This window comes from Chlorocebus sabaeus, chromosome 8 (genome assembly GCF_047675955.1).
Source record: "Chlorocebus sabaeus isolate Y175 chromosome 8, mChlSab1.0.hap1, whole genome shotgun sequence".
Lineage (NCBI taxonomy): Eukaryota > Metazoa > Chordata > Mammalia > Primates > Cercopithecidae > Chlorocebus > Chlorocebus sabaeus.
In genome coordinates, this window is record NC_132911.1 from 139,618,842 (window position 1) to 139,625,035 (window position 6,194).

The window sequence follows — 6,194 nt, forward strand, 5'->3', positions numbered from 1 at the left end:
CTGATTCTGACAGCGCTCCTCTGGTGCGCCTGGAATTTTATGTGTGAACAAGGCAGCACTTGTCCCTGATTTGCCCCTTATCTCCATCCCCTGGATCTGGGATGACATTTGACATTCCTGGTTGTTTCCTTTTTACCCCCTCTGAAGAATATGTATTTACTGAAGAGTTTGTAAGAACAAAGGGATGGAACTTCTTTAAATAGAGGGGCTGTTTCCTCTGAACAGCAGGACGAGCAGGCAGCCAGGCTTTGGGTGGTTTCCCAGGAGCGGAATTTCTGGCATGCTTGGCTCTTCTCTCCGGGCAAACGCCTTGGTGCCTCACCACAAACACTAACTCCTTCTTCCTTTTTCCTCGCCTGCCCACAGCCTGCCAACGTCACTTGAAGGAGCATAAATAGCTGTACCAGGCGTGTCTCTTAATCGGATCAACGTGAACTTTTTTCTTTTTTAGAAAATTCCTTCCAAAATATGATATGATTTGAGTTCTTTCTCATTGAACAAGAGAAGCTTTCACCAGCTAGTGTGGAGGGCAAGGGAGCCAGAAAGCTCCCGCACAGATGTGCAAACAGTTTCTGTGCAATTTTTTCTTTTTCAGAGAGGAGAATAAAAACGAGGTTAGAGGACTCCATGATCTCTGAGAAAAGAAGTTAACGATTCAGCCAGGTGCGGTGGCTCACACCTGTAATCCCAGCACTTTGGGAGGCCAAGATGCGCGGATCACAAGGTCAGGAGTTTAAGACCAGCCTGGTCAATATGGTGAAACCCCATCTCTACTAAAAATACAAAAATCCGGCTTGGTGGCATGCACCTGTAGTCCCAGCTACTTCGGAGGCTGAAGCAGGAGAATCACTTGAACCCGGGAGGCAGAGGTTGCAGTGAACCAAGATGGTGCCACTGCACTCCAGCCTGGGTGACAGAGCAAGGCTCTGTCTCAAAAAAAAAAACAGAAAAAAAAAAAAGAAAAAGCAGTTAATGATTCTATAAGCACTAAGGTTTTCTGTCCCCAGCAAATGCTTAAGCTAGTTGCCCTGAGGTTCCCATGATGAGTGCCCCTCTCGGGCTGAGGAGTTATATCCATTTCACTGTTCCCAGCAGAGACAAATATTTGACCTTGAATATTTATTTGTATGCTCTTCATTTGTAACCACTTCCAATAAGCAAATTTGAGATGAATGGGAGCTTTTCCTGAATAAAACTATATTTTTTATTCTCCCATGCAGTCTAGGATAGCCAAATGACCGTATTTCTGGCCAATGGTATAGAAATAGAAGTTCACGTGTGCTTTGGAGGGAATGTTCCCAACGGGAGTGAGTGTTTGTTCATCCTCTTCCTTCTTGTTGCAAGATGTGATGGCTGATACTTAAACAGCCGTCTGGGACTCTCAGATAGAAGCCATATCCTGAGAACGGCAGAGCAGCAAGGTAGGAGGGGCCTGAGGCCTGACAAGTGTAACAAGCACCCCTACCTGCCCTACACTGCCAGTCTCTGTGCCTCTGTTGTGGATATTAAAGAATATATTTGTATCTTTTTATTTGTTTTTTTATTTTTTGGAGACAAAGTCTTGCTCTGTAGCCCAGGCTAGAGTGCAGTGGAGCGATCTCAGCTCACTGCAACTCTGCCTCACGGGCTCAAGCAATTCTCCTGCCTCAGTCTTCTGAATAACTGGTATTACAGGTGCGCACCACCGTGCCCGGCTAATTTTTGTATTTTTAGTAGATATGGGGTTTTGCCATGTTGGCCACCTGGTCTCAAACCCCTGACTTCAGTTGATCCACCCACCTTGGCCTCCCAAAGTGCTGGGATTACAGGTGTGAGCCACCACACCCGGCCTATTTGTATCTTTTTAAAGTGTTAGATACTCTGTCATCCTCAAAGAGGCTTTATCTTAACTGATATATCTTCTAATTGTAGTTTTTGTCTTGCTCTATTTCACCATTTAAATAGTGTTGAAAACTAAGTTTACAACCTACCACCTCTTACTCTTCTAAGAAATTCAAGAGACTGCTCTGAAGATAGATCCTCCAGTACAGAAAATCTAGCATGGTTGGACTTCGCAGTGCTGCAGCTGTTTCAACGGGACAGTTGTAATGCAATCATTAAGCAGTTATTGAACATAGACATGGTACATTTTCCATCCCCTGCCTTCCTGATTACCTTTATCTAAAAAAATAAAAATAAAAATAGCTAATTAAGTTAAAGTAACACAAATTTAAAACATACACTCTATTAATGGGGAGTAGGTTGCAATGCAAATTTACGACTAATTTAGAAAGAATGCCATTTTGAGAACAATTTGCCAAAGTTTTTTCCCCCCCTACTTGACTTCAGGCTGGGGAAAACTAGCACTTTAATTATGAACTAGACAAATACAGTCTGTGAAATCTTGTTTAGTGAATTCACGTATAATGAGCTTTCAGAAAAGCAGTGAGAAAGAAAATGATCATTTATTTATTGGGTTTTGCTGCTTGGTATTTTGTGTTCACATATGTTTGGCATAGTTTTCCATTAAGACTTAAAAGCACTGTTTCTGATAAAGGGAAGAAAGAGGCCAAGACATCATCTTGGTAACTCTTAGACTCTTGTGAAGAGTCTGTTCCTACCCCTGGACTAGACAGAATCTCCATCATTAGCATGATGGAGCCAGAGCAATGTAAAAATCAAAGCAGCACCCAGTTTTCTTTCTTGTTACCAGCTAGTCTTGTTTCCTCTTGTCTGTAGCCAGTGTTTTGCCTGTTGAATGTCAACCACAAAGGAGACGTCTATCATCAACACACTGCTCAGCTCTCAATCTGATCTGCTTGTTTGGACGATATCTTGTTCAGTTTCTTAGGACACTTGTATTTGTGCCGGAATAGAGAATGGGACTGAAACTTCTAGAGAAGTATTGGTGACATGAAGAGAAGGTTTTCGTATTCCACCATGGTGGCCAATTTAGGATCTTCCATTTAGCTGGGATAATGGCAGATGCTTACCCCAATGCACTGACCTATTATTTCTCCTTTCTTCTACAATATATCAAAGAAGACAGAGGACCTTTTCATTGATCATTATTGCATCCTTAGTTCCTAGCACAATAAACAGTACATAACAAATGTTTAATAAGTATTTGTCTGAATAACAAATAACCCCCTTTATCTTCAGGGTAAAGTTTGGGCTCTTTTGCATGACATTCAAGATACTTCACAATCTGCATTTAACTTTTTTTACTGGCTGCATTTCCTACTATCTCTTGACAATTACTGAACAGCAATATTGAAGCCATCATAGTTTCCTGAGCAGGGATGGACTCATATTCTGTGCATTTGCTGAGGGTACCCTTGGTCAACTTTTAAGATACAGCTTAAATGTTATCTCTATACAGCCTCTTTGAAACCCAGCAACTGCTTGTGCAATTAGTTTAATAACAAACACTTACGGACCAGCTACTCTGTCTCAGGAACAGCCCCAAGTTCTGAGACCAGTACTTGAGGGTAGAAGAACACTACGCTGGAACAAAGGAAATCAGGGCAGAGCATAATGGCCAAGGGTCAGAGAAATCCACCTTAAAAATCCTCCCTATGTATTTTTCAAGAAGAAAAGGTAGAGCCCATGGAGAACTGATGGACTTAATAGCTAGTTGCTTTATTCAACAAGACTTGCCTAATTATTCCTTCTTTCTAATTCCTTTGGATTTCAACAACACTGACTATGATGCATTCCCAGTGCAACTCATCCTGCATCTGACCTGTCTACTGTTGCCTTTGCTCTCCCTCTGGCTGTTCTACGCCCCTTCTCCATACCTGCCTGGCCAACTTCTACCTGACCTTAAGGAATTAGATCGAAGGTCCTCTGCCAGAAATCTTTGCTCATTTCCCCTTTAGTTTGAATTAAACGACTCTCACGGTGCACATGTCTATCACCAGTTTCACCATTTGTAATTATTTGTGTGTCGAATGTCCCTGCCTCCCTGAGAGACACATAGAAATCTTGTGAAACTGCCAATGATATAAAGTCAGACCCTTCAAAAGTGAAGCCTGGGAGTCTGAATTTTGATAACTTCCCCAAATGATGTCCTACACATTCAAAACTACTTCTTTGGATTTTAAGTTCCTGGGGGCCAGGGAATCTCTCATCAGCATGTGTGCTTGGTGAAATGACTCTTATGCAGGAGATGGGCTCTTAATATAAGATCATTCACTGAGTGAGTAAGTGGATGTCAGTGCCCGAGTGGCATCAGAACAAATGATAAGGTCTTTCCCTGTGTGCTCCATGGAGTCTCTTCATCTCCTGGCCCTGGTCCATCTGGCCTTACCTCTGAATTCTTACCTTTCATAGGTGCAACTGCATTCACCTTTCATCCTGTCTTCATTTCTGGATCCTTCCTTGGGATTTAGCTCTTGTGTCTATGGTAACATATTACATAATTTACCTATTTCTTAGGTTTATTGTCTTTTGTCTGTTTTCCCCTACCAAAATTTAACCTGTATGAACAAATGGATTCTTTTTCAATTTTTTTTCAGTGATAAACATGTACTTCAATGACCTAGAACAGTGCCTGTCATGTAATAGATGCTCAATAAATATTTGGCTGATAAATGAATACATGAGTGAATGAATTTCCTGAGATGGATCCATTGCTGTTCACCCCTTGCTCTTCAACTTAATTTGTGCAATGACACTTTCTCCCCTTTAATTTGTGCCAAACAGTCCTCTCGTAATTTTATCTACCTCCTCATCTCCTTGCTGGACACCCCAGCTCTCAGGCTCTGTCCATAGACCACCATCTCAGTCACACCCAGGACTCGCCCCTCCTAAGCACTTCAGAATGTCACTGGCTATTCCTTATCTCCAAGGGATCAAAAAAGTATCCCTTGTTTCAAAATATTAGCACTTCCATGAAAGCCAAGATCCTGGATTGCTGTCTTTAATTTATTCTAAGGCTGGGCAAGGAGATCTGTTTCCTACTTGGAATGCACAGAACTCCCCTCTGGGAAATAAAGATGACATGGGTTAGATTCATCACCGCAGATGGCACCTGCTGCTGCATCCTCCTAAATGATTCCACATTTGGGCAAGCTAGTTGGGGCAGAATGGCGGGCTTCAAATGGTTTCTGGCTTGCTAGCGAGTTACTTGGCTGCATCTTTTTACCTTGAGTCACTGATTTGAAAACAACCTAGATTTCTGGTGATAAAAAGTGTTTTTGGTTAGACAGATGGGGTACAGCATGTCTAAGAAATGATGTTTTCTTTCAGGTCAGGACCTGGTGAATAATTGTTTCTACTTGCTGTGGTGGGGACAGACTCAAAACCTAACGTGTGCCTTTCTTCTCTGCGGGCATGGTCCCTGAGGTGGCGGGTAGGAGCTCGCCATGTGGAGAGGTGGCCTGAGACCTCTGATGGATCTGACAAGGTCCACATGTGACTGGAGACCTCAGGGACACAGGAAGTCAAGGGCGAGCTGTTGGATGGGGAAAGTGAGTTAGGGAGGCAGGCAGCAGGGTCAGAGAGTGGGATAGTAGAGAGAATGCCACCTTGGTCTTCCAAAGGCACAACTTCACCTTCTCATGCTGTCTGTTACTACCTATGTGGTCCTTGGTTAGTTAAGGAAATGAATTTCAGAAACTGTCTAATATGTAAAAGAGAAGTAACAACATTTCTCGTGAGATTATGTTACGACTCATTGGCGAAGAAGTTGTACGTAAACTGTAAAGTGCTATAGAAATGGAAGTCAGATGATCAACTAGCTGAACCTTTACCTTCTTACTTGAGGAATGTCAGATCCTTTTTCTTCTTTGTTTCCCAAATCCTACCTTCAAAGGCAAATCAATTTTCCTCTTCTTAACTCAGTGTTAGAGAATTTTATCCAGAGATCGTTGCGTCAAACTATGGCCCTCTGTGGGTAGAATAAAGACAGGAAAGATGTACTAAAATATACCATGCAGGTCCAGGTAACTGGTGGTTTGCATTGTCTTTGTTGGGCTATGGAAGATACTTGGGTTTGAATGATCTTTTCATGTGTGTGACAAATGTGTAACAAAATGAAAGACTACCACATAGGTCAACTGACTTGTTTTCTCCAGCTGGAATATGCACAGGTAGTACACACAGAGCTGGTGCATACACACCTAGTTCATGTACAGCTGATATGTACAAGAACTGAGGCTGTACTCCAGGTCCTTTGGAGTCTAAAGACTTTTCCCCCATAGGTACTAGGA